The following is a 27517-nucleotide window of genomic DNA, read 5'->3' on the forward strand; positions in this document are numbered from 1 at the left end:
TTGTTTAAACTTGTGTGTGTGTGTTTTAAAATCAAACCTTAAAACCCTTTTAAAAAAAAAAAACTAATTTCCCTTTAGTTTAACTTTATCTCCCCCCCCCCCCTAGTGTTTTGGTGTGTGTGTGTGAGAGGTCTTTATGGCTGAATCTAAGGCCATATTTTCAAAATGTATTGAGTGTGGCCACAAGCTTTCCCCAGCTGATGGCCACACTCAGTGCGTTTTGTGCCTGGGGGCAGCCCATCTATCGGAGGCCTGCCAAATATGTGTGGCCTTCAACCCCCGGGCACTCAGGGACAGGAAGAACAAGCTGATCCTGGCGGGAAAACTTCCCCCGGAATCCGCTGCTTCTTCCTCTCCCAGCTGTGTTCAAGCTACTCCTGTAGCTTCGGCGATGGCTACTCCATTAGCTGTACCTGGGACTCAACCTCCCTTATCAGGTTCTAGCTCTGTGGAATCTAGTGCTTCTTCCCACAGGGAGAAGAAGCACAAGGACAGAGAGGGTCACAGATCAAAAAGGCGGGCCGAGTCTCATCCCTCGGCTCCGCCTGAGAAAATCCTGAAGTCCCCTGTGAGGGTCTCCGGATCCTCGTCCTCTCGGCTCCGTTCACCTTTTTCACCGGAGGAAGAGGATAGGTCTCCCTCGAGGTCTTCGAGGCGGCCCTCCCAGCGCGCCTCAACTGCCTCTTCGCGATCTACACGAAGCATCTCCGAAGCAGACATGGATTGGATGATGCGAAGATTTCTGCAGACCCAGATGCAGATGGGGATGCTCTTGCCTCCCCCCCCCCTTTGGGAGGGAGTGCAGCCCCCATTTTTGCCCCGATCGCTCCTTCTCCGACCCGTTTTCACGTCTCGGAGTTGTCGAATCCAGGCCTTTTCGGACCCGGGGATACGTCGGCGCAGATAGCGGTTGTGTCTTCGACGCCGACTATACCTTTGAGCTTGTCGGATCCGAGCTCTCGGGGCCGAGGGTTGAGCATCAGATCCGAGGGGGTGGTTGTGTCTTCGGCACCGATTGGGTCGGAGCGCACCACTACCTCGGGTCCGATTGCTTCGGCTCCGACCCCGATCCTATCCCCGGAGCCAGGGAGGTTACTTTCTCAGGCTGGGGACAGTGAATCTCCCTCGGCTTTTGAGGTAGTGGAGAGGGTACTGTCGAGGTCATCCAGGTCCCCGACCGGGCCTTCGGATGTTTTGTGTGTGTGCTCTGTCTTCTAACTCTACTATTTATTGAAATTGCTCTTCTTGAGAAGTCTCATACGCAGTCAGCCTTTTCATCATTTCAGCCTCTGATCTTTGCAGTTTTAACAGTTCATCTGAATAGCTAGTTATTTTTGTAGCCTTTTTGTTATTTGAGTTAGTATACCACTTCAGTGTTTAATTTCTTTTATTCAGCTAGGAGTGCGTATTCTTTACTTTTTTTCTGTAAATTACTGGAAACCATCTGTTGTACCAAAGCTGAAGTTTAACTGCTTTTTGCTGAACAACTGCAAGATTTTTTCCCAATCAGTATTTTCTGTTCACCTTTTCTATTTGATTTTTTTCAGGTGCTCTGAATTTCTTCTTTGTTGCCATCTAGGCAGTGTAATTACTAGCCAGAAACTTAATTCTGTTCAAGCTGGCAGATTTCCCAGTTTTTTTTTCACATAGGGAGAGCTGAAGTTATGCTGTTGATCATTGTGCAGTCATCTTGGAAGTTTGTGATAGTAAGGCCTTATTAAGTTTAGTTGTGTTGGCTGCCAAAAAAGGTATGTGGTGTATAATGTATGTAAATGGAAATAAAATGTGTTTTTTTTTTTTTTTTTTTTTTTTTTTTTTTTGTTAATGTGTGTTTGCCTATATCTTAAGTGATGTTTCAAAACAATAATAATGGTAGCAATAAAAAAGATAGCTCTCCTTAACTCCTTTTTAGAAATCAAGTTTTTAGCTTCCTGCTTTTGACGTCCACTGCATTTTTTTTCCCTGTATTCCACCTAGTTAGGATAAATTTACAATTTCTTAGTTGTAGTGTCTCAGTTTCTTCATAGTGCATAAGCGGTGGACTTGACGTCTCCTTGAAGTAAAAAAAAATCTATGGTTTACTAACTGTGCTATTTTCTTCTTAAATCTTTTATCAATTTATAAAGTGAACAATTGTGGACACACAATTTGACATCAAGATTGACATGATTTGTGTAGTGTGCTTTGGACTGAAGCATTTGGAAGCTGATTGTGACCCAGGTAGTTATCTGATAAGGTCCCAGTGATCCATTTGTTTAAGGATCGTTTCTTGTAGACACCTGTAACAAAGTAGGAAAGAGGAGAAAAGGAAAAGGCACCTAAAACATGCAAGGCTGATGAGGCAGGAATGTGTTCTTCCCCCAAAGCACTGAGAAAGGAAGCCTATTCCTTTTTTGCACTGATGCAGACATTTCCACTGATGGAAACTGTTAGGATTAGGGACAAATCCTCTTCATATCTGTTAGTGCACACATTCCTCTGAGCGGGAGTTGTCATATTTTATGATTTCAAGGCCATTATCCATTATTCCCTACCTCCTTAATATCTGTGCATTCCTTCTGACACACATCAGAAGCTGTTTGGGAACTTGTGATGATTCTATTTTTGAAGATGCAAATAGAGATATGTATCATTCCATTCCATTCCCCACTGTTTCTAGAATAGATTAGGTTGGCCTCCACCACTTTTAACTCCTTCTCCTGCTCAGTCTTCTGTGTATAAAGTTTTGGAGCGGACTGCTTAGTTGGATCGTGTCAGAGTCACACCTGCAGGCATGCCTGCCTCGGTGCTGACGCTAACGCATTTGGCACAGTCTGACACGGACACCATCGATGTTGCGTGGATCTCTGACCCAAATGCTTGATGCTGAAGCTTTGTCACTGTTATTGGTGATATCTCCTTTGGAACTGTTTGTGTTGACGTCCTCTGCATTCAGCCCACTGATTCCAGTCTCTGTCTTGCAGCCTACTGGATCCTTCATGTCTGGGTTTCCTTCGTTGTTGCTACTTATTTCTGTCTTGGCAAGCAAGGACACGGTTCTGAGGGGAGGTCCTTTGATGTCAACAGATTCTGGATATGCTTTTGAGGCCATGAAGAATATGATAACTTCCCTTCCCCTGGCCAAAAACTGGACTTCCACTGTTACTGGCTCCACCTCACGATACTCTTCTCTTGGCTGTTAAGTTCATTCATCATCGCTCCCAGGGATACAGCAAAGCTGTAATTTTTAGAGAATCGCAGCAAGTGCATGCTAAATGTTCCTGAGAATCTCACTAGTTTCAGCTGGAAATCCCCAGGAAGAGACTGCCCCCATCAGAGTCCTGCACATCTGACACTGACACTTGGATGAGAGAGAGAGGGAGCTTCCCACAGTCCCTTCTAGAAAACGTCACTTTGGCAAAGAATTAATGAGGCAGAAGAGATCTTGGTCATCATAACCACTCTCTTAGGAAGAGATACTAATGGTCAAAGAGTATGGTTCACTGACCTGTGCCTACTGTGTGGTCCCTCCTTTGGACTTTCACGTATACATTTTGTTGCCAGAAAGGCATGGTCAGGAACCTGACACAAGTGATGAGATTCCCCACAAACCATATAAGGTCTTGCATTCACTTAAAGGTAGGCAGTGTTGAGCAAAAGGTCCTCTGGTGGAATCCGGGATTGTTGCAGCAGTCACCAAAAAGGAACTGCCAGATGAGCCTAAGCTGTCCATCCACCAAATAAAGAATCCAGGGAGATAAACATCATAGGAGACTGTCTGCATTTCAGATGCATTCGCTCCGAGAGCATTAAACTACCTAACCCATATGAATCCCTACCAAATGGGCCTAGTTAAACAAGCTATGGATACTTTGAGACAGCCTGTTGCACCAGAGTCTACTAAGCAGTTGCTGACTTCCATAAACACCATGGTTAATGTAACTGCAGCTTATAGAGTACCACGTCCAGCACGCACACACACACAACTTTCTGGTATCATGCATGACTTCAGCTGTGCATATTTGTGAACAACTTTTTAGTCATCCTTTACTAATGCTTCCTTTGACAGTTCTTCACTTTTTTGTCCTACTGTAAAGGAAACGCTTATGAGGTATGAAAAGGGTGGGAAGATACTGTTTACCATAGAAGTCGGCTGTGAGAACCCTTGGAGATTCTACAGTAGGAATCTGAAAGGTTCCAAGTCCCTTTAGTTTAGAAAATCTCAGTATCATACTTTTGATTTCACAGCTACAGCACTCACAACAAGTCACTTTCACCTGATGCCATGTGGATATAACCACATGCTTAGTGCCTTTGACATTTGAAAAAAGTTATTCTCTCTCCATTCTACAGTTCAAACCCTAACTCATCATTGTTTCTTTCCAGTTGCAGATTCGCTAAGCACTGGATCTCATGTCATCTTCCATTCCCAAGGTCAAATACTCCATGTTTCACATGTGTGTACTTCAACAGATGCTCTCGGCACAGTAGTCACAGCTAAATATTTCAGCCATATTATGCATGAATCTGACTTGCAGGGATTATTTAAACTGGTGGCGGACTTCCCACATGTTCAAATGAAAAGACCATTTATAGCACCCTTCCTATCGGCAGTGGTGACCATGGGCACTTACTTGTTGGTGGGGGTGGGTATTTGGAGAGGAGGATGGTCAAAAATTTAGAAATTGAGGTCTACCTTCAAATCAACATCCTGGAGATGAGTGGTTCTGTTAGTGTTTGCTGGAATTTCAGAACTTCTTGCCTCCAGAGGCAGTAGCTGTACAGTTTGAACAACATGTCAGTGGTATGACATCAGCAAACAGGGAGAAATCGAGACCTATCCCCTCTAAAGGTAGGCCATGAGGGTATAGCAGTGGGCATTACTTTTTGTCAATGCACATACCAGGGAAAGTTGACTAGTTGGTGGACAGGCTCTGCAGGTCAATCCTGATGCCTCATGAGTGATCTATTAGTCCCTTAGTGAGTCGGGAGTTTTTCAGTTACTGGGGCCAACCTTGATGCAGTTTAACTTTTGCACTTGGCATTTGAAGAATAAGCAATTTCTTTCTAGTTCCTTCAAGAGGCACAGATACCAAGGGATGCTGCAGTCTCTTAGTGTCTCCAGTCCTGCTTTTTGTTCCTCTTACCTCATGCCCACATTTCTACAGAAAGTCTTAACCTGCAAATCAGAAGTCATTCGTGTTGCTCCATACTTGCCCAGACAGGTCTGGTTTCCCTTGTCATGCTTCACCTGAAGAAGTATTTCTTGTTTTCCAAATCCACAACCAGATCTCCTCTCATACTCATCTAGAAAGCTTCATCTGGGCCTTCCTAAACTCAAGCTCACCACATGGTTTCTCTAATTCCCCTAATGGCCCCAGACATGCTTCTCTTTTCAGAAAAGGTGTTTTTGAGAAGCAGACAAGAAGTGGACCAATCTACTTGAAGGTTCTACAAAAGTATATGGAAGCTGTTTTCTTTGTGGTCCACCAGTCAAGGGTTGCTGGACCCTTATTCTGCATCTGTTACAGAGGTGTTCAGTTTATGTCTTCCTTATATGACAAAGGCTGTAGTTACTCTACCGACAAGGTACAATTAACATCTGTTTTTGAATTTTCATACTGGATACCACAACTGTACTCTGGCAATGGTTAAATTATGCAAGGTCTTTCTCAGTATTTTTTTTCTTTACACAGTAATTAAAGACCCCCCCCCCCCTCGACTTGAATTTAGTCATAATAAAACATTCATTTGAACAGGCGTCCTCTGCAGACCTCAAGTTTTTGTCATGGAAAAATATTTTTTGATAGCTATCATATCAGCCAGATGAATTTCAGAACTCCATTCTTTGTAGTCCTTTGCACGGTACCTAATCTTTCACAAGAGTTATAGTTACCTTAAGAACCATTCCAGTATTCATTCTTAACACAGTTTCAGAATCTTAACTTAACCAGCCAATAAACCTCCTGCAAATCACCTCAACAGGGTTGAATAATTACTGCACACGTTGGATGTTCACAGGCAGCTCAGATTTAATTTTCATAGAAAGCAGAATTTTAGAAAGGATGTACAATTATTTGTTTCCTTTGCCTCTAATAGATTAGGTACAAAAGTCTGTAGCAGTCTGTCCAAATGGCTGTTTTATTGCACTGCATTGGTCTACTCCAGCAACAATAGAGTTTAATAGGTAAAACTAATGGTTCATTGCACTAGGTTTATAACAACTTCCACTGTTTTCTTCTGAATTTATCTGTGGAGAACGTATGTGCAGCAGCAGCATGATCTACTTTTTACACCTTTTACAAGCACTATAAATTAAAGCTAAAACCAAGGCTGTTTCTTGAGCTTTGGTTCTAAATGGTATCCTGTCATGATTCCATCTGAGATATTGGGTAATTTGGGATTCTCTCAACATTCAGATTGGATGGACTGATGAAATAGAATATGGAAATTGTATACCTAACATGATGCTGGATCCTTTTCATAAAAGACCATCTGGTATGATCTCCCTTCCACCACCTTCCTACCCAATTATCACTTATTCTGTATAGTATTACCAGTCATATATCTGTTACTCCTTGTACCTTTAGTCAGTAGGCAGCAAACTCGATTTGAAGAGAGGTTCACAGGGGATTATGGGAAAGTTTCAAATCAGCTTGTGGAACCAGAGCACTTGCTAATTGCCAGATCAAATCAAACCAGCATCTCAGAACCAAACAGTCATATAGGACTGACTTAGATGCAAAGGATCCGTCATTATGATAGGTAAATAACTCATTTACTCCACTTTCAAAACTTTCCGGAGACCCTTCTTTATCCTGGATGGGTGTCTAGATCCTGAGTTCTGCCCAAAGAACTAGAAAATGAAAAACCTATATAAAGCAAGTAACCAGTCTTTTCCATTTGGGCTTTCTTGAAAGGGTTAGCTCCATTTTCACCGTACCTCTTCCAAATCTTCAGCAAAGGCCTAAGCTTGTTCATTTATTAAGTCTCCTCTTGCAACCATTTTTAACTTTTTTGAGGATTTCTTAATTGGCCATCATTGAACCATATTCCTCCATGGAATTTGCTCTACAGTTCTGAAAAATTAACTTTACATCATGCTTGCTTTTAAGTCAGAGATTAAGTATTTTGTTGTGGAGCACTCCCTAGATGGTTTTCTGAGTTTAAGGTCTTGTATGTGAAACCACCTTACCATGTTTTTCTCAAGGATAAATGCAGTTGTCTCATTACATAAGTATTTGTCCTCTTATTCCTAAGGTAGTCGTCAAATTGAACCTGAATTAATCTATTAATTTTCCTGAATATTTCCTCAACTGCTCCAGCATTGGTGCGTACCTGCCTCATTTCATGGCTGTATATGCAGCTTAGATTTTATGTAGGCAGGACTAAACCTGTAGGGAAGGATTCTTGATTGTTTTCTTTTCTTTCAAAGAACTGGCCTTTTAAGTGTCCAAGGTCACTTGATCCTCGTGACATTGAACAGCATCAAATTTTGGTAGGAGAGATGTAAACAAGCTTTGTATTCTGTGCTTGCTGCATGCTGCACGAATAAAGCAGTTGGCTGATGCTTGGTTATGTTCTAGAAATGCAACTGTGGAAGATGTTTGAGAACTACATCAATTTTCCTGGATATTATAAGCTAGTAGCAATCTCCAAGTCTAGGTTACAGTCATCTGTGGTATCTTTCCTCAAGGACCATGTATAGCAAGCTTCATATCTGCCTTGTTAGTTGGCTAAGATGACCTCCTCCCAGATATGCAAGTTATATACCTACTATAACCATAGGTATGAATGAGTTGGTGCATTTTTATTAAGAAACAGTGGCCCTTCTTCCTCCAGAGATAGATGGAAAATGGTCTTGGTGAGTAATTTTTTTTCTTGTAGTTTAGTATTGCTTGTATTGGCTTATTGGTGTGCTTCATGTAGAGTAACGCACACGAGATGTTCTTCATCTCACATTGCTGCAGTCCTTACACTTGGGTAGTCCGCTGTCCTCGGTCGGCCCGAATATCAAAGTATTAGGCTGACGTCGGTCATGGCGCTTAAGACTGACATCAGGACGTCAGGGTACAAATGCGCATGACCGACGTCATATCCTCAGTCTTTTTTGCCGCATGGTCCGATGCAGAAGCAGCGTTGCAAGTGCCGTTCGGCGTTCTGAAATTTTTCGAATTCGGAGTTTCAGACGGAGTCAAAGTTGGCTAAGTACCCCGTTGGGGAATATTTTAGTTTTTTCTTGCCTCAGTGGTTTACCGGATGTCAGAAAAAGTGAATAACTGTATTTCTTGTGGGAAACAGATACCGCATAGAGATTATCATACTTTGTGTATTCCTTGTTTGGGGCCTGAGCACGACGTTGTTGGGTGTCGCTTTTGTGCTAGATTCAATAAGCGCACTATTAAGCGGAGGTTAGATTGTGCCAGGTTGGTCTTTGGGAAGCGGTGCAATTATAAGATGCCGTCGGATGCTCCGACGCCTGCTTTTTCGAAGAAGCGCAAAGACAAGGCAGCTAAGCCCAGGCTAGAAGAGTCGTCCGTACCGGACACCGGTTCTGTTGAGGCGTCAGTGGAACCGGTGGTTCCGCCGGAGGCTTCTCTGGAGTCCCAGGGGGAGACTTTGTTATTGCAGGATGTGGCCTCTCAGGAGGCAGGTCAGGCTGAAGGGGCTTCTCAGGTTACTGTACTCCCCTCCCTTCCTAGGGTGGTTAGGCCCTCTCCTTCTGTTTCTAAGGCTTCTCCCAGAGGCAGGCCAGGTTTAGCTTCTGTTGGGGTCACTCCTGGTTCTTCAGGATCTGTGCCCAAGAAGCACATGCTTAAAATGGCAGAAGATTTAATTACTTTGATTAGAGGTTCTTTGCCCCCTCCAGATAAGAGGCCTAGGGTGGAACCAGAGTTGGGGAGTTTTGAGCAGGCTTCTGATGTTTCAGAGTCTTGGCTGAAGACTTGCAGGAGTACTCTCCTTATTCTGATTCTGATGCAGAGGATTCCACTCCTTCTGCTTCTCCTCCAGAGGATTTTTCTTTTCAGAGACTCTTCATTCCATGAGGGAACATTTTAAGTGGGAAGGTCAGGACTTCTCTGATTCCAGGAAAAGGCTTAGGAATTTTTGCTTTTACCCCAGCATAGGCCTTTGGCTATACCTCCTGTTCTGGATGTTGTGGAAGATGTGTTTGCGGAGGCTTCACTTAATCCTGATTCTTTGCCTCCTGCTCCTGTTAAACCGGATAGGTATTATAGGGTGCCTGAGGCTCATAAATATCTTTATAAGAGTCCTAGGGCGGACCCAGAAACTGTTAGTCAGGGACCTAAGGGTGTCAAGGCCTCTGTTGTAAAAAATCCGGTTCCTCCAGATAAAGAGGCCAGAGCTTTGGATAGATGGGGAAAGAAAGTCTATACTTCTTCCACCTTAGCTATGAGGGCTTTGAATTGCCAGTTTCACATGTTGAAATATCAAAACTATCTTCTTTCTCAACTGAAGTCTAAGGTAGATGCTCTGGCGGAAGGCATTGAGTGTAAGGAACTACAAGATTTGGTACATGTCTCTGAACAGGTGGGTAAGCATTCTTTACAATGTGGTTTTGATGCTATACAGGCCTCGTCTAGGGTGGCTGCCACTGGGTCAGTTCTTCGCAGGCACGCCTGGTTGAGGGATCAGAATTTGTCTGAGCATGTTAAGACAAGGATTTTGGATGCTCCTTTACAGTCTGATGTTTTGTTTGGTTCACCTGTGGAGTCAGTCTTGAAGAAAATGGAAGACAAGGCTAAGTCTATGCAGACTGTTAAAGATTTTTTGCAAGTCCAGCCTCCGAAGTTTAGTAGGAATTGGCCTGCTAAGGGGTGGACGTACCCTTCTTATGATTCACAGTCTAGGGGTAGATCTAGACGTGGTAGGGGTAGAGCTCAGAGCTCCTTCAGACCTAGAACAGGGAGTTCTCCTGCACAATCTTCAGGTGAGGGCAGGGGCCAGTCCTTTCGTAAACAGGCCCAATGACCTACCTTTTCAGCTGCCAGATCCTTCTTGCCTGGCAGCACCTTTGGGAGGAAGGTTGGCACTCTTCAAGGAAAATTGGAGTTTGATTACCCAAGACAGATGGGTATTGGATATCATACACCGAGGTTACAGGTTTTATTTCCATACCTTGCCTCCTTTCAAAGGCATGCCGGACGTTCCTCCTCAGCAAAGACTAGAGGCTCACAAACAAATTTCTCTGCTGCTCCAAATAGGGGCCATACAACCGTCCCTCTGCCAGAAGTGGGCCTAGGATTTTATTCTCGCCTGTTCCTAGTACCAAAGAAGGGGAACACGTGGAGACCAATTCTGGATTTATCTATCCTCAACACTTATCTGGACATTCTCAAGTTCAAAATGTTGACGTTACAACAGCTTTTACCTCTGCTGGGCAAAGATCACTGGATGGTGACTCTGGATCTCAAGGAGGCTTACCTTCATGTTCCTATCAGGCTAAGTTGCAGGAAGTATCTGCGTTTTCGGGCTGGGACTTCTCATTATCAGTTCTCTGCATTGCCCTTTGGCTTATCTACTGCCCAGAGTGTTCACGAAGGTTCTGGCTCCAGTGATAGCTTTCTTCAGGCTAAGAGGAATACAGATCTATCCTTATTTGGACGATTGCCTGATTCTGGCTCAAGGAAAGGACGAACTTCTTCATCATTTACACTATGTGATAGCAGTGCTAAGATGCCTGGGGTATTCTGTGAACGAAATAAAGTCCAGTCTAGTACCCTCTCAGGACATGTGCTTTCTGGGTGTGAGACTGTATACAGCATCCCAGATGGCCTTTTTGACCCCGGACAAACAAAAGAATCTTTCTTTTTACTTCCATCAATTGTCTCATCAGTCCAGGCTGACAGCAAGGACAGTCCTTCAAGCCTTGGGGTTCATGGCATCTTGTATTCTGGTGCTTCCCAATGCCAAACTGCATATGAGGAAGCTACAATGGTATCTCAAAAATGTATGGACACAGCACTGCCAAGATATGGACACTGTCATTCAGATAATACCTTGCATTCAAAAGGAATTTTTGTGGTGGGCTCAGGAATGTCACCTAAACAAGGGACTCTCTGTGACCCGGCCGGAGGCGAGTCAGATTCTAACGACAGATGCCTCAGACAAAGCTTGGGGAGCTCATCTAAATGGAAAATGGATACAAGACACGTGGCCTGCCAGACTTCTACATCTACATATCAACTTGAAGGAGATGTTAGCAGTCCAATTTGCATTAATAGCTTTCAAGGATTTACTTCTTCCAGGGCAGGTGTTGATTCTAACAGACAACACAACTGTCATGTGGTACATCAACAAGCAAGGGGGAACACATTCTTATCCTCTATGCAGACAAGCAATGATTTTGTGGGAGACTGCTCTCAGTTTACAGCTAAATCTTCAGGCAAGGTTTCTGCCGAGCACAGAACTCCTTAGCAGATGTGTTGAGCAGACAAATTATGGATCCCCACGAGTGGAAATTGGATCCTCATGTATTTCAGAAATTGACAGTGTCATGGGGAACTCCAGATATAGATCTGTTCGCTTCTCCACTAAACTACCAGCTGCCAAAGTTTTGCACAAAAAGGTTTCATCCCACAGCTTGGAAAGTGGATGCTCTTTCATTCAATTGGCGCAATCTTCATGTGTATGCCTTTCCACCTCTGCCTCCCCTCCCAAAGGTACTTCTGAAGGTCAGACAGGACAAGCCAAAGATGATTTTAATAGCTCCAGATTGGCCTCGACAGCACTGGTACCCACTACTGAGAAGTCTGGTACGGGAGCCTCCATGGCCTTTACCTTCGATTCCACACCTGCTGTCTCAGGAGAACAGTCATTTACTCAATGTCAAACTTCACTCTCTTCACCTGACAGCCTGGCATATTCTGTTCTAAACCCTGGAGGGTCTCAGCTTCCACAGCAAGTTTTGAATGTTATTTTGGAGGCCAGAAGGCCTAGTACAAGGAAAGTGTACGCAGATAAATGGAAGAGATTTTTATTTTGGAGTACAGCAAAGGCATTTGATGTTTCTAAGCCTAATTTAAGTGTGGCTCTGCAATATCTTACTGAGTTACTGGACAAAGGTTTGTCCTTCTCTTCTATTAAGGTTCATGCTGCAGCAATTTCTGCTCACTATGACTGTGACCCACCATTGTTTTCTCATCCTTTGTTTAAGCAATTCCTTAGAGGGGCAAAGAATATAAGACCCCCACGGAGAGCTCCTACTCCTGCTTGGGATCTCAATTTTGTGTTGGAGAAACTCACTCTACAACCTTTTGAGCCTGCAGCTACTGCTGAATTGAAATATTTATCATGGAAGACTGCTTTTTTGTTGGCCATTACCTCTGCGAGAAGGGTTTCTGAATTACAGGCCCTTATGGCAGTTGAGCCTTTCTTAATTTTCCATAAGGATAGGGTATCTTTGCGTACTAATCCTTCCTTTATGCCTAAAGTGGTTTCTAGTGTGGCTTTAAACCAAACTATTCATTTGCCTACTTTTTATGCAAACCCCCAAAATAAAGGGGAAAAGATTTTGCACACTTTGGATATACACAGGCTGTTGCGATATTATTTGAGCAGAACTAAAGGGTTCAGGCAGTCTCAGCAGTTATTTGTTTCTTTTGCTTTGGGTTCTCAGGGCAAGCCTGTGTCAAAACAATCTATTTCTAAGTGGATTGGGTTTTGTATTGCTTTCTGTTATTCCCATCATGGTAAGGAGATTCCAGCTGGGATTAGGCCTCATTCCACTAGGGCTACTGCCACTTCTACAGCTTTTTTAAGGGGGGTGGCAACTAAAGATATTTTGGAGGCAGCTACTTGGAGTTCAGTGCATACTTTCTCTAAGCATTATCACCTTCCACTTTACTCTAAATCGAGGGCTGGTTTTGCCACTGCAATTTTACAGGGCATTTTGGCAGCTCCTACTGCTTTATAGGTTTGCCATCCTCCCTTATCTCTGCTTTGGGATTCTACCCAAGTGTAAGGACTGCAGCAATGTGAGATGAAGAACATAGTACAGTTTTGTACCTACCATAAATGTAGATGTTCGAAGATCCACATTGCTGCAGTCCAATTTACCCTCCCTCCTTCCCCTCTGTAGTTAGAGGCGGTTGTGTGGTGTGGGTTGTACATATTGTGAATATTGTATATATTGTACATATGGTTAGTACAAGGGTGGTTGGTTGTTTTTTGCTGTCTTTTGGTTTTGACCTTTCTGTTTAGGGTCTTCTGACATCTGGGGCAAGAAAAGACTGAGGATATGACGTCGGTCATGCGCATTTGTACCCTGACGTCCTGATGTCAGTCTTAAGCCCCATGACCGACGTCAGCCTAATACTTTGATATTCGGGCCGACCGAGGACAGCGGACTACCCAAGTGTAAGGACTGCAGCAATGTGGATCTTCGAACATCTACATTTATGGTAGGTACAAAACTGTACTTTCTAGAGATGAATCCAGAGCACAGAGCATGTTGGGCAAGGGAGAACCTGCAGCTTTAGAAAGTTTCAGATGCGTAGCTGATTGCAAACCTGTGATTTCAGTTCTGCTGGTTAACGAAGACGGACTGAGTCATCAAGATCATTCATTATGTTAAGTGTATATCTTTTTGTTTCTCTGCCACCTCTGTTAAAGATCCTGTCTCGAAAAGGTTGAATTATGGATAGTGGACCATCTCAGAAAAAAATTGTCATTTGTTTTAGTTACTTCCCATGTTTGGAGGAACTTGATTGGGGAAATAAGGGCATGAAATAAAGTACTGTCTTCTTTCCTGTTTGTAGACAATCTTGATGTCCTTCAAGGATGCATCTGCAGTCCTAACATATGGGTTGTCCTGCCTCAGGCAGCTCTTCGGTCGGCCGGATTCCAAAGTCTGGGTCTGGCCTCGGCTGATGTCGCACTTCACCCGACGTCATAGCTGCTAGGGTATAAAGGCATCAGCCGACGCCATTTTCCCCAGTCTTTCTTGCCGCGCGGTGCCCGAAGCAGAAGCTGTTCGCAAGTGCCGGTCGGTCAGGTCCAGAGATTTCTACTACCGAAGACTTCTAAAAAAGCTAAGTACCCCGGTGGGGACTCTTTCTTGCCTCAGCCGATGTCAGACAAAGTAAATAATTGTTTAACTTGTGGGAAACAAATACCTCATAAGGATTTCCACTCTTACTGCCTTCCTTGCTTAGGCCCAGACCACGACGTATCAGTTTGTCTAGCCTGTGCTTCCTTCAACCGACGGATGCTTAGATGTTGGTCGGAGTTTGCAGAGGAGTTTTTTGGTCCCGCTTTTGCATACAAAATGCCGTCGGAGACTCCGACTACACAATTAGCAAAAAAGCGCAAGGAAAAGGACCGACACTCGCGGCCCGCGGTTTCGGCTGAAACCACGGTTAGGCCAACCGCAAGTGTCTCAGTTTCGGCTGAAACAGAGTCCTCGGTTCTTCCTTCGGCCGAAAGCATGCCCCCGATAACCGAGGCCTCTTAGAGCATGGCCGAATCTGCTACTGAAATTACTGCTACAGAAGCAGACACCCAGGATTTGTCAGACACTATTCCTTTAGACATTTCTACCCCTGCACGTGGGGCTGCTAGACCCCCTGCTTCTATGTCTATCAAGGCCTTTTCCAGGGCTAAAGCAGCTAAATCTTCTAAGGCCTTACCTACAAAAGCTCCCTCACACAGGCCTACCTCTAGTTCCCAGATACTCAGCCTGGCAGAGGATCTTATTTCTTTGATCAGGGGATCCCAACCTCACCCAGGCAGGGCCTCTCAACCTCCTCCAGATAAGAGGCCTAGGACTGAACCCCCCCTGAACCTGTCTCTACAGACTATTCCTCGGATGACTCGGATATTTCAGACCTTCAGGAAGGCCCATATTCTCCTTATGAGGATTCTGATGCAGAAGACTCCATTCCTTCTGCTTCTCCTCCTGAAGAATTTTCTTTTGGGGAAACCCTACATTCTATGAGGGAACACTTCCAATGGCAGGGCCAGGATTTTTCAGATTCAAGGAAAAGGCTAAGGACTTTTTTACACTTACCACAGCATAGGCCTTTAGCCATTCCTCCAGTACCATCAGTTGTTGACGATGCATATAATGATGCCAGTACTGCCCCTGACTCTCTTCCTCCGGCCCCTGCCAAGCCTGATAGATATTACAGGGTCCCGGGCACACACTACCACTTGTATAAGGCTCATGTTGCAGACCCAGAAACCATTTCACAGGGCCCTAAGGGTGTGGCAGCTGCCTCTGCCAAAAACCCTCTTCCCTCTGAAAGGGAATCTAGAGCATTAGAGAGATGGGGTAAAAAGGTTTATACATCTGCTACTCTTTCGGCAAGGGCCTTAAACTGTCAATTTCACATGATTCAGTACCAGGAATTTTTGTTAGACCAGCTAAATAAAAAAAAACTGTCCTCTCCTGAACCTATAGACCGCAAGTCCCTTCAGGATTTGGTACATAACTCTCAGCAGGTCAGTAATCATTTCTTAAAATGTGGCTATGATGCACTGGAAGCTTCCTTTAGATCAGCTATGACTGGAGCAGTGATTCGAAGGCATGCCTGGTTAAAAGAACAATCCTTACCAGACCATGTTAAGTCAAAACTCCTAGATGCTCCTATGGAGAAACAAAGTTTGTTTGGCTCCCCTGCACAGGAGGTTCTAAAGAAAGTGGAAGAAAAAGCAAAATCTGTCCAAACAGTCAAGGATTTCTTACAGGTCCAACCTCCGAGGTTTAGCAGAAATTGGCCTTCGAAGAATTGGTCCTTTCCAGACACCTCTAGAGCACAGAGAGGCAGAAATAGACGTCCAAGAGGCAGAGGTCAATCTAGGGGTGCCTACAGGGGACGTCAGTGGCAACCTGCCAACCAGAGAAGTGCTGCCACAGCTGCAACTACAACCACTTCCACAGGACAGGCACAATGACTTGGCTCTGATTCCGCCTACCAGGGAACAACTGGAAGCACCCTTGGGCGGAAAGCTAGCCTTATTTTCAGACAACTGGCATTGCATTACAGGAGACAAATGGACTTTACAAAACAATAGACAAGGGCTACAGGTTTCACTTCCACACTCTGCCAAACAAGAGAGGAATGCCAAACCTTCCACCAAACCAAAAAACAGAGGCTCAAAAGCAAATAAACAACTTACTAAGCATGAGAGCTATAGAAAAGGTACCACCTATGGAACAAGGCCAAGGATTTTACTCCAGGCTTTTCCTTGTACCAAGAAAAGAAAATCAATGGAGACCTATTCTCGACTTGTCCGCACTGAACACATACCTCATTGTTCCAAAATTCAAAATGCTGACCCTCCAGCAACTTCTTCCCATGCAGATCTCAAGGAGGCATACCTGCACATCCCTATACGACCAGATTGCAGAAGACACCTCAGATTTCTTGCAGGATCAGAGCATTATCAATTCTCAGCATTGCCCTTTGGCTTATCCACTGCGCCCAGAGTATTTACGAAATGCCTGGCATCAGTAATTGCTCATTGCAGGCTTCAGGGAATTCAAATTTACCCATACCTGGACGACTGCCTAATACAAGCGGACAACAAGACAAAATTAACAAAAGATTTGGAAAATGTCATACAACTGTTGCAAGCCTTGGGATACACAGTCAACATTCAAAAGTCAAGACTAGTACCATCCCAAAGGATAACATTTTTGGGTGCAGAACTGGATACAACAACTCAGATGGCTTTTCTCACAGAAGAAAAACAAAAGCAACTACCAGTCTATTTCATGACATTAACAACACAAACTCAGCTTACTGCAAGGAAAGTCCTGCAAGCCCTGGGTTACATGGCATCCTGCATAATACTGATCCCGCATGCCAGGCTGCATATGAGAAAGTTGCAATGGTACCTAAGGAATGTATGGTCTCAACACAAGCACAGTCTAGATGCCCAGATTCCAATAATTCCATGCCTGAACAAAGGATTGCCTTTCCACAAACCACATCCAAGCCAGACCATTACCACGGATGTCTCAGACCTAGGCTGGGGGGCACACATGGAGGACAAGTGTATACAAGGCCTATGGACCCAAGACCAGCTGAATCTACACACAAATCTAAAGGAGATGCTGGCAGTGAAACATGCAATCCAGGCATTCAGACCTTTCCTTCAACAAGGTCACCTGCTGATAAGGACGGACAATACCACAGTCATGTGGTACATCAACAAACAGGGAGGTACACACTCATATCCTCTATGCCGGATGGCAATGGACCTGTGGAATTTGGCCCTGAATCTCAACATTCAACTACAGGCCAGATTTGTACCAGGAAAAGAAAATTCACTAGCAGACACCTTAAGCAGAACTACCACGGATGCTCACGAATGGATGCTGCATCCAGACATCTTCAAAACCATAACAAAGAAATGGGGAATGCCAGAGATAGACCTGTTCGCCTCCCCACACAACCACCAATTGAAGAAATTCTGCACAAGAGCATACCACCCACTTGCCTGGAGGGTGGACTCCCTTTCCTTCAGCTGGAAAAACCTGACAGCATATGCATTTCCACCTCTTCCTTTGATGTACAAAGTCCTACTGAAGATCAGAGAGGAACAGCCAAAGGTAATCCTGATAGCTCCAGACTGGCCAAGGCAACATTGGTACCCGCTACTGAGAAGCTTGTCTCGGACAAACTCATGGCCTCTACCTCTACGTCCCTTACTTCTAACACAGAACAACTACAAGACCCTGCATCCAAACTTGAAAACACTGCAGCTAACTACTTGGAATATTGCATAAAGCAAAATAAACCAGATTTATCTGAGGGTTAAGGACATTATCCTGGAGGCACGCAGACCCTCCACAAGGAAAACTTATTCAGCCAAATGGAAAATATACCTCATTTGGAGTGCAGCAAAGGGACAAAATGCCTCATTGGCAAACATAGCACACATCCTGGAATACTTAGCAGAACTGTTCCACAATGGCCTGTCCTACTCCTCCATTAAGATTCATGCATCAGCAATTTCAGCAGAGTACACCATGGATCCTCCTGTCTTCTCTCATCCTCTACTCAGGCAGTTCTTGAGAGGAATCAAAAATGTAAAGCCTCCAAGGAAACCACCTTTACCTACATGGGATCTCAACTTTGTGCTGAAAAAATTAACAATTCCCCCTTTTGAACCAGCAGCAACAGCAGACTTGCAGTTCTTATCTTGGAAAACTGCTTTCCTGCTAGCAATCACTTCAGCAAGAAGGGTATCTGAGTTACAGGCATTAATGGCAGTACAGCCTTTCCTTATCTTCCATCAGGATAGAGTGTCTCTGAGAACTAATCCTACTTTTATGCCAAAAGTGGTCTCCAGGGTATCATTGAACCAAGCGATTCATTTACCTACATTCTTCCCCAACCCACAGAACAGGGGGGAAGACTACTACATACCTTGGATGTGCACAGACAATTACGCTACTATCTGGACAGAACTAAGACCAACAGAAAAACTGACCAGCTTCTGGTAGCATATGCAACAGGAGTGCAAGGAAAAGCAATTTCAAAACAGACAATCTCAAAATGGATAGGAATTTGCATTAGATTTTGCTACTCTTTTCATGGAAAGACAACTCCTGAAAATATCAGGCCTCACTCCACAAGAGCTACAGCCACCACTACAGCTTTCCTACGAGGAGTGGCTACCAAAGACATTTTAGAAGCTGCTACTTGGAGCTCCGTGCATACATTTGCTAAGCATTATAATCTTCCTTTATACTCCAGATCCCGAGCAGGTTTTGCAACTGCTGTTTTGCAAGGGATCTTAACTACACCATCTTTATCTTAGTGCCTCCTCCCCCAGTTTGGCTGTGGTATTCTACCCTTATGTTAGGACTGCAGATGCGTCCTTGAAGGACATAGTACAGTTTTGTACCTACCATAAAATGTAGATGTCCGATAGGTATGCATCTGCAGTCAGGATTACCCACCCTCCTTCCCCTCTGTGGTATTCCTAGGGTACTTACCCCTCTTTTAGCTAGCTGGGGGAATCTATTATGGTGTATTTGTTTGTATGTATATATGTATATATATATTGTTTGCTTTCTACTGTTTGGAATTATTTGCATTTATCCAAATTTAGCCTTCCTAGAGGGCACCTGGCATCTGGGGCAAGAAACACTGAGGAAAATGGCGTCGGCTGATGCCTTTATACCCTAGCAGCTATGACGTCGGGTGAAGTGCGACATCAGCCGAGGCCAGACCCAGACTTTGGAATCCGGCCGACCGAAGGGCTGCCTGAGGCAGGACAACCCATATGTTAGGACTGCAGATGCATACCTATCGGGCATCTACATTTATGGTAGGTACAAAACTGTACTTTTTATATGTTAGTTGCATGAAATGGGGAACTTAATCCTTCCTTGTGCAGGATTCTCTCTGTTGTAAAATCCATTTTTCCTCAAGTCGCCCATTGTCAATTTTAAGTGGTTTGTGATAAAGCAGTATAGTAGATGTTGAGATGATATGAGTTTTCATTGCATCTCTAAACTTTGCAGTTTTTAATATATTTTCCTGACTTCACATACTGACCTGACTGTTGAATCTGACCAATTTTTTTTTTTTTTTTACTTTTAGAGATCCCGAGTTGAAATTATTCATTGCATTTTTAAAAATGCATGTGCATTTTCACTCAGTCAGTCTCAAAGTAAATATTTCCTGTCAGTCTAAAAGTAAATATTTCCTATGAGTCCACTAATCTGGCATACTTGTTAATTGTTACATTGGCACTATATAGAGGTTTATGATTGCATTAAAAAGAAGCTAGCACAGAAAAGGAAAGGAGCAATAGCAATAGAAATGTGTGAATAGGACTTTGGATTTATAGCCTTATAGGCTCATAAGAGGTTACTAGGCTGGCAGCCCTGGAGCCTTTCCAAGCCTAGCTATGTTAATCCCAAGTATCCCCATTTGTTTCTTTTGGGTAGTTTGCAGAATGAATTTATGAACAGAGCATTGCACATGTTCCAACTACCTGTGATTTTAAAGTTTAATGACAGCTCTGTCATTAACGGCCCTGTAGCTAAATGAGGCCACTTTATGTGTGTGCAGTATTATCCACTCTGCTAGTACAGAGTACTACCTGATCACAGATGTTGTGTTTCGCATTAGCATAAATGGTTTTCAGTCCGTGTTAGATGGCTGCAGTTTAGTTGATTGACCATTAAAAGACCTAGTTTTATGTTAAAATATTTAATTGGCCATTTAATCATTGCAACTGTTTTGTCATCTCTTTAATGCTGTTTTAATAAGTAACATGTATAATTCATTGAAACTTGTGTTTGAGTATTATAAGATGTTTTTTCATGTAGAGTGAAAGTAGAGATGCTGCTACAAGACTTAACTGAAGAAACTGATAAAAGACTGATAAAAATCAATTTACATATATTTATACGGTCTTTTCATCGTAAATTTATTCAGATGGTTCAATTAAACAAACTTTTTTTAAAATATCATTCAAATGGTAATTTTAAGAAATTCAGGAAGACTGTGTCTGTAGTTATTTTGTACGTGAACTAATCGTTAATTTAAGAAAATTCTGGTTGAAAATATTTTAAAATATTTTGTACTGTTGCTTTCACACTTTTTTGTAATTGAACAAATGCCACTGGTGTAAATGAAGTATTTCTCACCACTCCCTTCAAAAAAAAAAAAAAAAAAAAAAAGCTGCTACTATGATGTTTGCAACTTATATTCACATGTAATTTTGGGAACTGCTGGTTGTAGGGAGACAGAGAAGTTTCCCTATATTGCAACTTGTTGCAGCATACATTCTATTACTGAAACTGTGTATTTATTTACTATTTGGGATTAAAAAAAAGTAGAAATGTGGTGATGTGAGCTGAAAATTTTGATCTGCTGAGTACTGCTCTTGGTAATAACAAATTCTCATTTTCCACTCTCTGGGAAAGAGCAGAACATAGGCTAGCCTTTGGATGGATATGAAGCTGCAGCATGCCATATGGTGGACTGATGGCCTTTTCCTTTTGACCTCTTTGCTGCAGATGTACCCAAGTTACCAAATTTAAGTAAATAAATACATTAAGCATCCAGTGTCACTACAGCAAGTGTCTAAGTTAACTTAATTTTCACTCTTACTGTACGACACATTTTTTTTAATTATGGAATAAACATAAACAATTACAATGTATTCATGGAATGGTTTGCCCTGTAAGTAAAACTCAAATGCAGAAGAAGAGCTGCAATTGCATCCAGTCTGTGTATTAAAGTTGTTCTTTTGGGGTCATATTCAGCTGCATATGTGATGCTTGTTATGAATTCTATGCTACTGCAAAATACTAATCAACTGTGTTCAAAGGAGGAACATGGCTGGGGGGGGGGGTTGTTTTGAAGTAGAAAAAATGTGTTTTGGGGTTGCAAAATACAGTATGACTAACTTTGTGACAGTGTTGCATTGGGTTGAAGTGTGTGTGTGTGTGTGTGTGTGTGTGTGTGTGTGCGCGCTCATGCATGTAAAACAAGCTGAGAACATCACAATGGAGAATTACTTAATTACTTTATTACATCTAAACATTGTAGCTGTCCCACATGAAAATGTGCTTATTGTTTTGCATGGCAAAATCTGGGTGTGAAAACAGGTGACTAGTTCTCAATTAGTTTGAATTTTCAGGGGAAACCTGTGCAAATTTGCCTGTTAAGTATATACACTGTTAACAAGCTGATACATTTTACTGTTTGAAAAACATTTCACATGATCATAATAAGCCACTAGAAGCATCTCTGATGAGAAAATGTATGGGGCATACTTGACAGTACAGACCAGTTTTTTTTTTTTTTTTTTTTTTAAACTGTGATCATGTCTAGGTTTGCTAACTATCCAGTAATTTTCCGGATTATTTTGAAATCCGAATGATTTATTCAGTAGTCTGGAAAGCACTCTACAAACTCCAGAATTTTGTTTAGCAGCATGAACATAATTCCAGAGTTAGTAATTAAAAAAAAAAACTTGGATTATTTCTGTAAGACCTCACTATTGCCATACAGATGAGTCTGACATTAGCTAAATAAAAAAGGTGGGTGACAAAAGTCATTTTACCCCTTGTGATGTATTAATTTACGTGATACAATAGGAAGTAGGTGGAGTGGGCAGAAATAGGTGTGGAGCTAGATGGCGTCATGCAGGGGGTGTGCTTCTGGTCTGATTTTCACTATGATGAAAGTTGGCAACCCTGATAAAGTCATAGTGAGAGTAGTGGTCAATAACATTTATAAACAAAGGCAATATGTGTTGTCTGTGAGTGTCCATCTAGGAGGATCTAATTTCTGGTGGAGTAAAAGGGAGAAAAGCTCCTTATCATAAAAACAAAATGAGGCAAATCATTCCATTAGGATAAATAAATTGACAGCAGACCTGTAATACAGTTAAAAGAAGATAAAGTAATAGTAAATACAGCTAGCTGAATAAAGTGCAGATGAGAGATGTTGGAGCAAATGAGACAAGGAATATGTTGTGTAAGCAAATGATATATGCACAACTAAAAAGACAAAGAAGAGTCCGTATATAATAAAGAAAACTTACCTAGCACCATAACTTTCAGTAACAAAAAAAAAAAAAAAGTGGAGTAAACAGAGTGAAGTGTTGTGATTACACTTACATATCTGGAAAAAGGCAAATCAGTTAAACACTTCTGTAGCACAGGACTAATCATAACAATTAATTGCCCTCTATTTCAGTTGTCTAAGCTTGGGTATTGTGTTAGGCAGTTAAATCTGCCAGTCCTGACCAGCAACCAGTGGCAGAATAAAGAGATTTATTTCTGCCTGCTGTCTGTGCTAGTAATGTATCCCTGATTTTTTTTTTTATTTTTTTTTTAACATAACAATGTTTTATATCGTCTTTCTGACAGTGCTCATTAAGTGCTTTGTGGATTTGAAAGCTGTTACACTTAACGATTTTTTTTGTGTAGCTAGTAGTACATGGAGTAGAGAATGTACTATAAAGAATTGCGATAGGGTCTCTAGTCCTAACGCATTATGTGTTCTTAACATGGGTGCCAAAATTTACCTCTCCAGCTTTGCTGTTGAAGGGAAGTTTATTTATTTGTTTTTTTTTTTATGCATGAGTCTTTGAATATTATAATAAGCCGGTTAAGACTGGTGACATACTCATTTTCCTCTATTTGGTAGCATAAAAAGGAAAGGAAAATTGATAATCCTATTCTATTTTGTTACTGTTACGTCTGAGTTCAGTATTTTTGTATGCAACTATATTAGAAGTTTCCTTGTGAAAACCGTGATTATTTTAGGGCAATTTTATGAAGCAGTACTTATTAAAAGACGTGCCTTATTTTAGATAGAGTATTTGTTCCAGAGTTTACCTACAATGACAACATATTTATTATTATCCCAATTGTTTGTTTTGGGGATATTAATGAAGGAGTTATGTCAAATAAAAGTGCTGGAGAGATGATCACTTTAAGTTAATCAGTAGTTTACGTGGTAGTTTCATCTGATCTGGGGAAGTTGTTCATTAAATTTTCAGCAGTGTACATTTACAAAGGAAAGGGTTTTAGTTTTATCATGATCTCCAGCTGCAAACTTTGTGATTTTCTTCAGCAAGGTTTGTGCAGACTGTAAAGATTGAAGTTTACTTAGTTAATACACAAAGTAAAGTAGAAAAGGGAGATATATATGTTTTAGCAATAGAGCATTCTGCCTTGGAATTGTTTAGCCGTAAAATGCGTACCAGCCTTCTGATTTTTTTTAATGGCTGCAGCATTTTTTATTTGAAAGTCAAATAAAAGAATGTCAGTGATGACGTGGGTTAATTATCAATTCAGGTGATTGATAGGCTGTCAGATGTGGATTTCGGTATGCTCTTGACATTTGTAGAAATGTGCCCCTTAGTAAAAAGCATGATGTTAAGTTGTCTATCTCGCCTTCATTCTTGCTGGATGGGTTCGGAGCCGACCTCGGCTCCGACTCGGCCACTCTAAAGCTCGAGAGTTGGTTCCACCGGCTCGAGGCTCCCCTTATATCCCACAATGCTAGGCGAGAGTTACCTCAGATCTCGTTTGCCGCTACAGCTTCGAGGTTGGTTGTTCTACCGGTTCCTGGTGAGTTTAAGCTTTTTCTATTAAAAGTTACTCTTTTTACCCCTTTTTTAGTTTAATTTTTATCAAATTAGTGTAGTTCATTGAACTTTATCCCCGACCTAATTTTTTCCCGTTTTTGTTTAAAAGAACTTTTAGTTCTTCCCTTGGGCCTTGGGCCTTCCCTTCCCTAGGGAGTGTTTGTGTAGTTTAACTACTGTTTATTGTACTTTATTTTTTAGTATTTTTACTAAAGTAGTTATTTTGACAAGGTGTAACTGGTGTGTTTGAGTGTGTGTTTGTGTTCACCAGTTAGGCTATGTCTAAAGAAGCAAAGGTCTCCGGATTCAAGAAGTGTGATGCGTGCTGTCAGAAAATGTCTCTGACAGACGCTCACACTTCTTGTGTCTATTGTCTGGGGCCTTTGCACCTGCAGGACTCCTGTGCTGTTTGCCATGGCTTCAGCCCCAGGGTCCTGCAGGAAAGAAAAAACAAGCTTATTCTGAGAGGCTTGTTGAAGCCTGAGGATTCCCTGTCTGTCTCAACAGGGAAGCCCTCCAAGGCATCGAGGTCTTCGGCTCCGGCTTCTGAGCCAAGACCTCAGGTTGTTCAACCTTTGCCTTTATCGGCTCCGGCTGGAGCCGATAAGACTCAGTCCACAGTTTCTGTGGCTTCCTCGGCTCCGGCCGGAGCCGAGGTTATCGAGGTACCCGTGTCGGCTCCGACAAGATCTTTCGTGCCGACAACCAGAAAGAGGTCTAGGTCACCTTCTCTTGGCTCCGTTCATTCGGCTCCAGGATCTCCCCTGCTGTCTGAACGGAGCCAAAGGTCTCATTCCTCTAGGTCATCGAGGCTGTCCGATCATGACCTTCAGAGGGTGGTGAGTCGACTACTCAAGTCCGAGGCACTAGCCCAGATGCTTCAGAGCCTGACTCATCAGTCGGTGCCTGCCCGTCCATCAACTCTTTCCTCCTTGACTCTCTTGAGTTCGGAGCCGGGTCGTCGGAACCGAGACTGTGGTCACCTCGGAGCCGAGACAATTGTCTTCGGCTCCGTCGTCGGCTCCGTTTTCTTCCATGGAGGAATCTCGGCGCCGGACTTCCCTCGTCGGCTCGAGGGGTGAGTGGCATCGGACCCTTGTCCGACCCCTCTCCCTCTCGGTGCTTGGCGCTGGTGAGTTCGGCTCCGACATCGCCTCGGAGCCATCACTGTCGGTGCCGAGGGGTCCTTAGCTCCTCGGGCGGGGACCTCTGGCTCTGCCTGACAGGGGTGCTTTCGAGGTCATGCGGAGTGTGTTAGAGCCTGGCTCTACTCCACAGTCGGCTCCGTCAGCCCCTCCTCTATGCTGCCTCAGGGTAAGTCGACTCACTCCCTCATCCCGGACCGCAGAGAGCCAACTCCTCAGGAGCTCCCTTTGGGATTTCATCCTCTTCGAGGCCTCTCCTGATTTGGCAGAAGAGCCCCTCGGAAGAGGAAGTGCAAGAGGAAGCACATTGACTCACCTGAGTCTATCACGTCGGACACAGATCTGGATGATTCTGAGGGTTCCCCCCGTTCCCCTTCTGAAGATCTCATTTGCAGACATTCTGGAGATCCTTAAACAGAGGGGAAATTGGCCAGCCCTCAACCCTTCGGAGGACGAATCTGTGTATCTTGAGGCGTTTGGCTCTCGTCCTTCCACCTCCTGGGTGTCCCCTCCCTTCGACCCCCTCATGCAGGTGGTTGCTAAAAGGCATGGACGGCTCCTGATTCAGTGGACCCCACTCCCAGGAGACCCTCCAAATTCATCACAGCTCCATCAGACAAGGAATTTTTATCAAAAGGAGTCTCTGTGGATGCTATGGTGGTAGCTGCCGCCACAAAGAAGGAACTGGCTGATCCTTCAGTGCCTGTCCATCCACCTAACAAGGAATCTAGGTCCATGGATAGGTGCGGGAAGCGGATGTTCTCCTCAGCGACATTTACTATGCGTTCGCTGAATTACCTATGCCATTTCACTCGTCTTCAAAGGGACTTGATCAAAGAAGCGAGTGAAATGCTGAGGGACCCTACAGCTGCGGGTTTCAAGAGAAAATGAACACGCAGCTGGCTATCCTAATTCTATTTCCAACTCCTCCATCGCCTCCTTTCTTATGCGGCCGATGGAGCGAGCAGAGCCGCAGGAACAGGGTAGCCTTACGTAGGCACGCCTGGATGCGGCTATGCAATTTTGGAACCTTTCAAGGCGTCTTTCACGAACTCCCCTTTGATGGATCATCTCTTTTTGGTCCACAAGTGAAAGAAACCCTGACTAGGTGCGAGACTGATGGCAAGACCCTTTCTGCCGTCGGAGTCCGTTTTCTACTCCTTCTAGGCCTTACCCCAAAGGCCAGAAGGGGAAAGATGTGGTTCCGTAAACAATCTCAAGGGACTTAGCCTGATGCACAGAGTCGGTTCCCGCCAGAGGCAGAGGGGGAACAACAATGGTAGACGCGCCCTAGAGGCAGAGGGGTCCGCAGAACCAGGGCAATCGGAAACGTCCTCCGATAAGCCCTTTCAGCATCCCTGAGGTGTTGCCCGACTGCCCATCTTCGGAGGCAGTCGGGGGAAGATTGTCACTGTACCCAGAAGCCTGGCTATCCTTGACACAAGACAAATGGGTACAGTCCATCATTTCCGAAGGTTATTCTATTCCCTTTCTTCGTTTTCCAAATCCGTCAAAAAAATCCCTTCCAGATGTTCCACCCGCTCAAAGGGATATAGCAGCTTTGGAAATTTCAAAACTGCTTGCAAAAAGAGCTATTCAGCCAGTGCCAGCAGACCAACTAGGATCCGGAATCTACTCAAGGTTCTTTTTAGTTCCAAAGAAAACAGGGGACTGGAGACCAATTTTGGATCTCAGTATCTTGAACAGATCGGTCAAGAAAACAAGATTTCGGATGGTCACGCTGCAATCCATTCTTCCCCTATTGGGAAAAGGAAACTGGATGTGCTCTATAGACCTTCAGGACGCGTACTATCACATAAAATGAACAGGCGCTCAGAAGATTCCTCCGCTTCAGGCTGGGAACCAGTCATTTTCAATTCAGGGCCCTGCCCTTTGGTCTCACCACTGCCCCCCGGGTGTTTACCAAATGCATGGCAGTGGTAGCTTCTCACCTGAGACGACAGGGATTCCAGGTGTTTCCATATTTGGACGACTGGCTCCTCACAGCTCCCACCAAGCATCTCCTTCTGATGGCCAGAGATTACACTTTTCGCGTCTGTCAAAATCTGGGTATCTCAATAAATTGCGAAAAGTCTGTTTTGTCGCCTTGTCGTACTATTACCTACATAGGCGCAAATTTAGATACTGTAAACATGTCTGCAACACTAACGAACCAAAGGATATCAGACATTCAAAAATTGGTATCACTACTTCTCAACTACAACAGAGCCAAAGCCAGGTTAGTTCTAAAGGTGTTGGGAATCATGGCAGCGGCCATACCCCTCCTTCCATTG

Source organism: Protopterus annectens, chromosome 16.part0, assembly GCF_019279795.1.
Source record: "Protopterus annectens isolate FY-2018-M chromosome 16.part0, PAN1.0, whole genome shotgun sequence".
Taxonomy (NCBI): domain Eukaryota; kingdom Metazoa; phylum Chordata; order Ceratodontiformes; family Protopteridae; genus Protopterus; species Protopterus annectens.